The sequence below is a fragment of the Sceloporus undulatus genome, chromosome 1 (genome assembly GCF_019175285.1).
Source record: "Sceloporus undulatus isolate JIND9_A2432 ecotype Alabama chromosome 1, SceUnd_v1.1, whole genome shotgun sequence".
NCBI classification, from domain to species: domain Eukaryota; kingdom Metazoa; phylum Chordata; class Lepidosauria; order Squamata; family Phrynosomatidae; genus Sceloporus; species Sceloporus undulatus.
In genome coordinates this window covers 320,678,330-320,690,798 of record NC_056522.1, presented here as the reverse complement: position 1 = coordinate 320,690,798, position 12,469 = coordinate 320,678,330, and positions in this window count along the sequence as shown.

The window sequence follows — 12,469 nt, the reverse complement described above, 5'->3', positions numbered from 1 at the left end:
TCTCTCAGTCTCAGAGGAAGACAATGGGGAACCTCCTCTGATCAAATCTTCCAAAGAAAATCAAATGATAAGTTTGCCTAAGTGCCACCATAATTTGGAAATGACTTTAAGGCACACAACATCAAGATGGACTTATACTTGCACATGTCACAAGCAGGATGCTAGCCTTTAAGTGTTATATCTATTTGTTATATACCAGTGTGGTTATATATCACACAAATTTTCTACATATATGAAACATACAAAAAGACAAGATAAAACAGAAAATAATAAAATAATAAAAATTACTGATCTTCGAATTTGTAGTTTGTTGAGTTACTTAGATTCTCTGCTAGATTCCTTCAGAGTATTCTAAGTAATTCAACAAAAACAAACCCCAGGATTACAGGATGGAGCTATGGCAGTCAAAATGCTATCAAACTATTGAGATTGCAGAGTGTGGATTCACCCAAAAGCTCTGGGTAGTGTACCTCTCAGTCACCTTGCCCAGAAAAAGATTTGGTACTTGTTTATAGTTGTTAAAGTCCTGGGGATCCAAAGACAGCTCTTTGAGAAGTGTTAACAATATATTGTAATTGAGATCTAATTGCATCTATTCCCTGGATGGCCAGCCAAGAAGAACAAGGATGGAGAGGAGAAATTGTCTTCCTTATTTGACTTAGCAGCTTGTCCACATCAGTAGTACTCACCAATTGAAATTGATCCAGTGTAAACATACTTATAGAGTCACTGGACACCCAGCGACTGTCAACCTCTGCTATATGGGTGTGTAAGTCAGCTCTTATCCAAGGGATTTTATCTGTGAAGTGATTGTTCAAAGCATCACAACAAACTAGTAAAGGCTCTAAAACTGGATGCATGAGGTATGCAGAGGTGGCAGAATAGTGCAAATACCCTGGGTGCAAATTTGCAGCTACAATATGTGCAGAAGAAGAAGATTTCATTCACTGCACATATCATTTTATAAGAACAAAGATATTCTTTTTATCATGTCTTGCTGAATTTTCCACCATCTGTACTCCAGTTATCATCCTTTCTGTTTCAGCTCACTGAGGTATTCTGTATAGCAAGAAGTCCGATTAGTAATGGGCCAGAGAGGACATTTGGGAGCAATCATGTCGATTCTATCTACTGACCAGGGCTTGATTAGGATCATTGGTGGTACCAGCTGTAAAATCTTCTAAGGCTTTCTGGAATCTTGAAGGATCTATTAACCTTTGACAATAATCCATCTTAATAGATCCACTACCCCTGCAGGGGACAGATAGTAGCTGTGATACCAACTCTGACCAGGAAATTATCTGTCCATGGCAGATAGGTTTTAATCACCTTTGCCCACAGATCCATATGTTCTGACCCAAAAACTGCATCAAGTGCTGAATGTGTTGACCCTAAAACCAGCTGGGATAGGCCCATGTTCACAGCTTGGCAGTGCTGGATCTGTCCCTCCAAATGTCAGCCCAGATAGATGGAATGGTCACAAGGGCTCATTATTAACTTTGGTTGTTACACCAGATGCATCTCTTCCTAGAAATGATGGGTGTGCACACACTGGTATATTCAAGGCTGGATCCCACATTGGGCTACCTCTGTATTATTATTATTATTATTATTATTATTATTATTATTATTATTACATTTTATTTATAAAGCACTGTAAATTTGCACAGCACTATACATGGAATGGATAAAATCAATAAGAATAATAAAACCTGCCAGTGGTGTATAATCTAAAAAATAACAAATGCATATAACAGTAGATAGTAATACCAGCTAGAATAAAATAAGCAAACAACAGGTTAAAAACATCAAATAACAGACATCAGGTCAAATATCAGATGTCAAAAAAAAAAACAGTCACACACTACCTGGAAACGCTTCCCTGAACAATACAGTCTTTAACTCAGTTTTAAAACTGGTTAAAGAAGTGATGAGCTGCGCTTGTGGGGGAAGAAGGTTCCAGGAGTGAGGGGCAGCAAGGGAGAAAGGACAAATCCAGAATGGGGCAGTGAAAATCTGAGGCTGGGACAGGAGACCTTGACTACCAGAACGAAGGGAACGAGTAGAAATGTAAGGCGAGAGAAAAACCAAGTACCAAGTTAAGAAACTGTACCAAGTTAAGAAACTTCTCCCCTTGCCCCAAGCTTTGGCCCTGTCTCATTGGCCCCAGACTATTATTTTAAAAGCTTGCAGAAGATCATGATCATTGTCAGAACTCCACTAAATTGATTTGGTCCTAAGAATATTTTTTGTGATATTTATTTCATTGTGTATACAAAAAAAAAATCCACTTGTGCCAATCTCAACTTCATGAGAGTACAGGAAGGCAGAGGTTTTGGTGTGGTTTAAGGATGCAGGACAGTTTCATACTTCCTGTTGACACAAATTTACAGTTACTACAAAGCCAAGCAATGTCAACAAGTACTACTACCAAACTTTGCAAACAGGAACCACCAGAGGGAGCTCCAGGTACAGCTCTGGATTTATAGCAGGCTGCCTTAGCTACAAACAGCAGTTACTGTAAGATGCATGAGATATAAATGGTACATTTATTGTATAGCTTACTCTTTGGATTACTATTGCCAGAATCCCCCTGACTAAGGAATTCTAGAAACTATAAGAGCAACTCCCCATTGTTATTTCAGTGTTTTTCAAGAACCCTAAAGAGACAGTATGGTGTAGTGTTTTGAATGTTGGACTACTACCCTTGAGACCAGGGTTTGAAGCCCCTCTTGGCCACAGAAACCACTGGGTGATCTTGGGTAAATCACACACTCTCATCCTCAGAGGAAAGTAAAGGCAAACCTCCTTTGAACAAATCTTAGGGTCGCCATAGGTCTGGAATGACTTGAAGACACACAACAACAACAACAAAGATGACCATAGAAAATACATGTACATTATGACTGACAGGCTTTTGGAAGTCATGCAAGCCTGGTTTTATTTTGTGGGGGGTTGTTTTTAACTTTTGTATATTTATGTGATTTTTATGTTGGATATGTTTTAATTGTTTTGAATTTTATTGCCATTTTAAATGTTTTATCTGTGAGCCGTGTTGGGTCCCTCCAATGGCAGCATATAAATGAAGTAAATAAATAATCCTATTGCTAACTTTTTTCAAGCCCTCGTTGTGGGAGTTCTCAAAAAAAAAAAAAAAAAACCAGTGAAAGAATGCCTGAACTTGCTAGGCCACTTTGTCACTTATCCTAAAGTAGCCACTGAAGAAAAGGAAAGGATCTTCAGAGGGAGGTCAGAACAGATGGCTCCTGAAGTATAATTCACCAAGAGATTCCAGATGTCTGATTCAGGACAGCAGAACTTTATTACAAGGCAGCTGAGATTCTTGTTGTTGTTGTGTGCCTCCAAGTAATTTTTGACTTATGGCAACCCTAAGGGTGTACTTGGCAAGTTTCTTCAGAAGGGATTTGCCATTGTCATCCTCTGAAGCTGAGATTCTGCTAGTCACTAAAGATGCAAAACTCTCTGCCGGTGTTCATCTGCCTGGTTTTGGGCATAACACAGCATAACACAGCTGTGAAGGTATACTTCCATAATCAATCAGTGGTTGTTGGTGGTGAGTTCTCAGGGACCATCCAACTATAGTTTTGCAGCTGGGAGAAAACAAAGGTTCTCTTCCCCTGGAGTTCCAGTGTACCTGCTGGAGATCTAGGAAGACAATGGCTCATTATTTTTCTCTACAGCCAAATGGTGACAAGAAACCCCTATCCCCGATTGGGCATGGGAATGCACTACAGCACCAGCAAGTTTTGTTGCCTGAAGGGAGGGCATTGTTGCGCAAAGAGTTATTGATTACTGTCTTTCACAATGACTGAAAAAGCACATAGGCTGGTATAACAGGAGGTTATGTCAGCTTATGTCACCAATAAGATTCCAGCTGTGGCTGAGATCTTGTAATGCACAGAGTAGTGCAAATGTATCACAGACAGAACTATGCTACATCTCTCCTCTCAACAGCCTCCATCCTCACCATTGGCCCATCCAGGCCATTCAGGAGTTGGGGAAGAGCAAGGTGGATCTGAGGCAGCTGGGTGTGTTTGATTGATGGACCAAAAACAGAGAGTGTTTGCTAATGGTTCCTTTCCCTCCTGAAGAGAAGGGACAAATAGTGTGATGCAGGATTCTGTCTTAAACTGAGTGTTGTTCAACATCTTTACAAATGATGTGGATGAAGGAATGTCTATCCAATCTGCAGATAATGCAAACTAGGGGAGGTAGCTGATACCTCAGAGAAAATAATGGAAAGAAGAGTAGACTGGAGAACTGGGTCAAAGTTAACAAAATGAATTTCAACACAGATCAGGGTTTGGGGCCAGGCAGGGGGAAAAACATTTGCATGAATATAGGATGGGTGACAACTGGCTTGGAGCAGTATGTGCGAAAATTATCTAGAAGTTTTAGTCAATCACAAGATAAACAAGAATCCACAAGGTAATACAGCAGCCACAAAACAATACAAAAAAACCCCACCCCACTGCAATTCTAGTCCACATTAACAGATTAGAATTGCATTAACAGTGCCCAGATCAAGAGAAGGTATAGTACCACTCTATGGGGGCATTCCCACTTGGCAGATGAAACGGATTATATTGGCGTGATTCTGATTCGGATTATGTTCCGGGAATAATTCGAATTTTTTCCATCGTTTCCATTACCAAAAGGGGCAAATTACCTCAATTCATTTAGACCCTGTTTTCGTTCCCATTTATTTTAAATCGCTTTATTTTAAAGCGGATTAACTTGCTCCTCGTTCCCATTTGTGTCCACAAGCTGTCAATCAAGCGGCTAGGCTTCAGACGTCACAAGTCTAGTTTTTATTTTTTATTTTTAGGGCAGCCAATGAAAATTGGCTGCATCCAAGGCTCTTCTGTTGTGTCTCCCCAGACTAGAAGGAGGCTTGGCAAATCGGATCAAGGAGAAAAAGGCAGCAGGCTTCATTATTGGGGAGAGAATCTTTGGGGAAGAGAGAAGATAAGGCTCGATCCCCCCCTCAGATCCCTGGACGTCCAGGCTCTCCATTCCCCAAAATCGCTTTGCCTTCCCCATTGCTCCCTGGGCTGTCTGGGGGGCGATCAAGCAGGGATGTACTGCAAAGCCCATCCCATAGTTCCTCTGGAAGGAGCTTCCTTTCCCAAAAATCCCTTTGTCTCCCTCATTGCTCCCTGGGCTGTCTGGGGGGCAATAAAGCAGGCATGTACTACAAAGCCCATCTGCTGCTCAGGCGCTCAGGCAGAGGTGAAAAAAGAAAAAAGAAAAGTTAAAAATTGTGTTCAATGGCTCTCCTCACACATTGGTCTATGAATGTGGAGCAGAGGGGAGGTTGCAATCCACCAGGGAAAAGTCTATGCGAATTGAAGAAAATGGCGCTGGCAATGCAGAAAGAGATCAAAAGGGTGACATCCCCAGGCCAGCCCCTTGAGCGCTGCTCCTCCCATCTCCAGGTTCCCAAATCAGACACCCTTTCGTTCCCATTTGGATACCCCGCTTTCAAAAATAACCCGCATTATAACCTACTATTTTTTTAAACCGGTTTATAGGTGTCTAATTTGAATTATATGATATAATTCGATTTTGAATCGAATCGCAGTGGAAACAATTCCGGGGCATTGAGGAACTAATTCGGGAATCAGTAGGAACGACACCTCTTAATTCGCTTCATGATCCGCTTTATAGGCAAGTGGGAACGCGACCTATGTCCATCTCTGGGCACCATCATTTAAGAAGGATATTGGCACGATAGGATATAAAAAAGGCAGGCAAGATACCTGAAAACCAAATCCTATAAAGAACTGTTGAGGGGAGCTGAGTATGTTTGTCTTAAAGAAGAAGAGACTGAAAGACAAAATGATAACTGACTTTAAATATCTGATGGGCTGTCATGTAGAAAATGGAGCAAGCTTTCTACAGATCCAGTAGATAGGACCTGATTAAATTGATTCAAATTGAAAGAAAGGGATCCCAAGTAAACATCAGGAAGGTCTTCCTGCTGGTAAGAATTGTTTTACAGTGAAATAAACTGTGTTGAAGTGAGGTGAACTTTGTTGGAAGTTTTAAAGCTATGATATTTGTCAGGCATGCTTAAGCTGTGGGTTCTTGCATTGACAGACTAGATGACTAGCCTTCCAATTCTACAATTCCATTGTTACTATTCCACAGACAGACAGCATATGCACCTCACATTGTGCATAGCACTCTATGCATCTAAAGAAATAGGGTCTATAGTCCATGAAAATTCATCTTCAGCCATCACCACCACCACCTCTGTGACTGTTTCCCCTATAGTTCCAAGACTGACTGCTAGACATTTGAAAAGCCTAAACTCTAGGAGGTGCAACTTGACGTTATTGTTATTTTAATGGAATTTAGTTGATTAAAATCTATCTATAGCATTCAGTACTACCTTCTGTCACTAGGTGGAAACCTTCCTTAAGGAGTGGAATCAAAGCTTCAGAAGGAATGGCTTAATGAGTGCCAAGGCAGAAGACAGAAAGCCTAATGAGAAAGCAAAATAGAGGGGCTGAGTGAGAGAAGCGAAAGAACAGAGACAGGAAAAATGTCTCTAGGTTACAAGCTACATAAAGGTAAAGGTTTTTCCTTGACATGATTGTCTAGTCATAACTGACTTTAGGGGGCAGTGCTCATCTCCATTACAAAGCCAAAGAGCCAGCATTGTCTGAAGACTGCTCCAGTGGTCATGTGGCCAGCATGACTGCACCAAACGGTGTTACCTTCTCACCAAAGTGGTACCTGTTTATCTACTTGCATTTGTATGCTTTTGAACTGCTAGGTTGGCAGAAGCTGGGACTAGTGATGGGAGCTCACCCCATCATGCAGCACTTGGGCTTCGAATCACCAACCTTCAGATCTTACGATCCTCAGAATTGGCGTCTTAACCACTAAGCCACTGCAAGCTTCATACAAAGGCTATAATATGTTTATTCATTTTTAAGGTTCCATAGGGCTCTTAGTTGAGCTTTAGGAAGAACTTCTTTACTGTAAGAATGGTCTGACGGTGGAATAGACTGCTTCAGAGGATGGTGGATTATCCTACTTTGTGAGCTTGGATGCTGTAATTGTGTTTTTCTGCATGACAATCTGTTGGATTCAATGGTCATTGTGGCTCCTTCCAACTCTAAGATTCTATTATTTTTACTTAGAATGACAAATACAATTAGCCTCCACTGAGCCATAAATCCTACAAATTTCTATAAACTTCTTGGAGGCTAGTGTTGCTGTTGTTAATTTGCATCTTAGGCATTATTATTATTATTATTATTATTATTATTATTAACCTTTATTTATAAAGCGCTGTAAATTTACACAGCGCTGTACATACAGTCTTTTTAATTAGACAGTTCCCTGCCCTCAGGCTTAAAATCTAAAAAGACACCACACGAAAGGAGAAGGGAGTAGTGGTGGGGAAGGGGATGAGGGCCAGCCGTTCCTCTCTACCTCCAAGGCCTGGACCAAGGCAGATGGACTGGAGGGAGGGCTTGGGTTCATAATGGATGGTTAATCTTCATCCAGGGAGGCAAGCGACAATTATGCAAGGCCTGGGAACGCTTCTCTGAACGGGACGGTCTTCAACTCCGTTTTGAAGCTGGTTAAAGAAGTGGTGGCTCTTGTTTGCGGGGGAAGAAGGTTCCAGGAGTGAGGGGCAGCGAGTGAAAAGGGGCGAATCCGAGATGGGGCAGAGGAAATCCTGGGCTGGGACAGCAGACCTTGACTACCAGAACGGGGGGCCAGAGTCGGAAGGTGAGGAGAAAGAAGGTCTGATAAGTAAGGAGGGGCCAGTCCATGGAGGGCTTTAAACATGGACAGCAGGAGCTTATACTGAATGCGGAAAGGGAGGGGGAGCCAGTGAAGGGATGCCAGCAAAGGAGAGATATGGTCAGAGCGGTGGGTGGATGTGATAATGCATGCAGCTGAATGCTGGACAGAAATTAAAGGACGGAGGTGAGAAAGAGGAAGCCCTGCCAGAAGGATGTTACAGTAATCAAGTCGTGAGATCACTAAGGCGTGGACCAGGATCTTGGCAGTAGAGGCGGAGAGAAATGGTCGGATTTTGGCAATATTGTACAAAAGGAATCTACAAGCCTTGGCTGTGGTCTGGATCTGAGGGATACATGACAGAAAAGAGTCAAAGATAAAACCAAGACGGCGGGCTTGCTGGACTGGTTGAATAGAAATGTTGTCCACAGAGAAAGAAAAGGAGTGTTGAAGGGTGGACTTAGGAGGAAAGACAAGAAGCTCCGTCTTGGACGTGTTGAGCTTCAAACGCCGATGGCGCATCCACTGTGAGACAGCTGTGAGACAAGACGAAACTTGCTGTTCAAGCCTTGGAGAAAAGGTCAGGGGTGGAAAGATATAATTGGGTGTCATCGGCATACAGATGGTAGGAAAAACCAAAAGAGCTAATGAGTTTACCTAAGGATGGTGTGTAGAGAGAAAACAGAGGGGACCCAGAACAGAGCACTGGAGAACTCCAACAGATAAGGGAACAGAGGACGAAGTTTGACCACCAGTGACCACTGCAAAAGATCGTCCTGACAAATAAGATCTAAACCAGTCAAGAACAGAGTCTGAGAACCCAAGGTCAGAGAGTATGTCAATTAGGAGACAGTGATCAATGGTGTCAAAGGCTGCAGTTAAGTTCTTGCACCAATTTCTGAATTCTGAATTCATTGGGGCAGTACATCTAAGTTTTAGTCCAATTTTTGACCCATCCATAGTGAAGAACTAATTTGGGGATAAGGTTCAACCCCTTCAAAAAGTCCTTTAAAATTTCAGCAGCTCACTGACATTGGCACTGTCAGCTCCAACTGATTCACCCTCAGATGCACAATAACACAATGCTGCCAATAAATAAGTACTGGTAATTCCTGTATGCAGGGTCCCTGTGACCAAATCATAGAGCATGGAATCACAGAATCATAAAGTTAGAAGCCATCCATTCCAACCTCCCCCTCAATACAGAAAATCCAGCTGGAGAATCCGCAGTAGGTAGCTATCCAGCCTCTTTTTAAAGAAAATTAAAACCTGCCCTCCTATAACTTAAAACCATCGCACATGATCCTACCCTCTGGGGCTGCAGAGAACAAGCCTGCAACCTGTTCTCTGTGACAGCCCTTTAGATATATTTAAAGAGAGCAATCATATCACTCCGTCTTCGGTCTTCTCTTCAACAGGCTGAACATGCCCAGCTCATTCAACCTTTCTTCATGTTTTGGTCTTCATACCGATTATCCTTGTTGCTCTTCTCTGAACCTGCTCCAACTTCCTAAAATAAGATGCCTTGAACTGAATGTTGTACTTCAGATGAAGCCTGACTAGCACAGATAACAGGGGGACTATTACTACCCTTGTCTGACAAACCAATAATCTCTTTGATAGTGATAAAGTCATTTTGCTGTTTTCTGAAAGCTGGAGCAAAAACTCCCCAGTTTTAGTCTTAATATGATACTTAATAAGTATTAGTATGATAGTGCAGGGGGAAAATACATAACTAGTATTATTCAGAAATTTCAAAATTAATAAAACTTCAAAAACGTATTTTTTCAGACTTACTGCAAGTTAATTTGGGGGCTGCAGTTCCTACAGTCTCCATGTAGAAGTTTGGATGACTGTGGGTGATGTCATCCAAAAAAATAACTTTTCCTAGCTCTGTGTGGGCTATATGAAGTTATTACCCAAATTGCTAGGCTACTGAGACAACATCCATACATTAATATATAATAGGGACATTTTAATAGTTCTAATTAATAGCAGTGAGAGGGCCAGGGTAACATTGGCTGGGACACAAGCCCTTATATACCGGTTCTGAAAACCTAGAACTCCAGAGTGTTAAGTACAACTCAGTTTTATTAACAGCAAAGGGGAAAATCACCATACATAGCATTCACACACACACAAACTAACAACAGTAAACGTAGTAGCTTGTAGCAAAATTTAGGGAAGGCAATACTTTACCAATCCAGAAACCAGGCTCCAATCTGGGAGAAAGCTGGGAGCTGAATATGACCCAGTCTGCTTGCTGTGTAGCACAGACAGCGGTAGTGAAGGTCCAAGTTTGAACTGGACAGAATTTCTGCCTTACTGCAAACTCGACCAAATTACTATTGTTCAGGGACATGTATTTATAGCAAGAAATAGATCTTGAGACAGTATTTCAGGAATTAAATTACTTTTTCTAAGAGTTAAATGACATTCCCAGGGGGAAAGAATGGAATTAAACATGCAAGGACAACTGGACAATCAGTATGGATGTCCTCGGACAAAAAGAGTTTCATTCCCACAAGGAAACTCTCTCTGTCTGTTGCATGCAAATAATTTCCAAATCCAGCTCTTCACCATCCCTCACTTTAGTGAAGGGATTATGACAGGGGTAGGCAACCTGCGGCCCGCGGGCCGGATGTGGCCCGGCGAGGCCTTGGGACCGGCCCCAGCCTGGTCCTGCCGCTGATTGCCGCCGGGGCGTTTGGCCTCTCGCACGCAGGGGCAAGGGGGGCAATTGTCTATAGACGCCTCAGAAACATGCATTTATATTAACATTAATCAAAAAATCAGCATTTTTTTTGCGTGTCCTCCACTTTTTTTTAAAAAAAGGGTCCACCATTTGAAAATGTTGCCCTACATTTGTCCCGATTTATTTATTTATTTAAATTTTAAAAAAAATATTTAATTATTTATTTTTTGGCTTCGGCCCCCCAGTTGTCTGAGAGACAGCAACCCGGCCCCCGGCTCAAAAAGATTGCCTACCCCTGGATTATGATCTCAAGAGATCCCATCAAGGCTAAGTGCCTTTGGCTTCTCCCACACTGAGCCATCAAAATTTCCAAACATGGTATGGCTAGTTTCCTGTACTGGAGATCCCTCTTTTGGCTGCTTGCCAAAAAGCTCCCTGTTTGATACCAATTTGATATCAAAGGTCGAATAGGGGTGACTGAGGGCTGGACCCTGGGTTACAAAGGATCAATAAAGATGGTATGTATCTTTGGTTGCTGTGTTTTGTGTTGCTATCACAGTGCTTAAGCAGATGTTTTTAAATTATTATTTTAGCTATTTTGAAATTTTAAACATATAATTTGTGATTTTAGAGCTATGATTTTTTTTAATCTGTGCTTTTAATGTTATTTGTTTGTGTAGGATTGTTATCTTTTCTGAGCAATTAACCATTGAAGACTTTCAGGGAGTCCTCCAGTGTTAGTGATTAAGAGGAAAATGAGAGGAAAAGCCTTGTGTATTAGATCACAGAATCATTGAATCATAGAATCATAGAATTGTAGAGTTGGAAGAGACCACTAGGGCCATCCAGTCCAACCCCCTGCCATGCAGGAAATCCAAATCAAAGCATCCCTGACAGATGGCCATCCAGCCTCTGTTTAAAGACCTCCAAGGAAGGAGATTCCACTACACTCCGAGGGAGTGCATTCCATTGTCGAACAGCCCCTACTGTCAGAAAGTTCCTCCTAATGTTGAGGTGGAATCTCTTTTCCTGTAGCTACATGGGGAAGAACTCTGGAAAGTCATTGGTTCTGACTCAGCTATTTTGTTTAAATGTGTATATTTTGCCAAGAAAGCCCCTTGAAAGGGTCACCATAAGTACTTGGGGAAGACTTGAGAGCTGCAGAACTAGATGATGTGGACTCTGAACCACTCATGTTCTTTGGAGAAAATTACATCCTATGCAAAGTAACATAGAATTGAAACTCATTATATTCAATGTGGGATTTAAATCTGTTCCAGGTAAATATGGTTGGGATTATGTTATTTGTCTTGCAGAACCTCTGCTTTCTTTGGGAGATGATTATTATTTGGATTGCTGTCTTTTAAAATTTTTAAAACTTTTTAAAACTTTAAAACTTTTTTTCTAGTGGTGAAATATTGGTGAGGCATTTATAAGACCTCTTGTGTTTGTGTTTTTTTCCTGACTGCACAAAATGAGGTTGTAGGAAAATAATGTCTGTCTACATATAATATATCTGATACCTTAATGAAACTCTGTGTGCAAAGGGATCTTGTGCTACTGATTTTCTAGACTATCATGGCTAAATCTTTGAATTAAAGGAACTCTGTTAGATTTACAGTACACCTGCTACTTGATGCACAAATGTATAATGATGGGAATTTGTTTCTCAGGAAAGCAGCATATGCCCTGAAGGAAAGCAGCTGGTACTTTTTGACCTAGTTGTTTCAACACATATGCACATATACTGCTGCTTAATCTTGCTAAGCCACTTGACCCAGAAATATCCTGTGGCAATGCATTCCCCAGGCTTGCTGAGGCTTGACCAAGGGCAACATCTTTCTGTATTGATCAGTGTCTTTGCTTTTCCTGTCAGTTGCCCTGGCCTATTTCTCTTTCACAGAACAGAGATAGGGAATGTTTGGACTTCAGCTCTTACAATCCCTCACCTGCTCCAACAATCTCTCATGCTGGCTAGGGCTCATG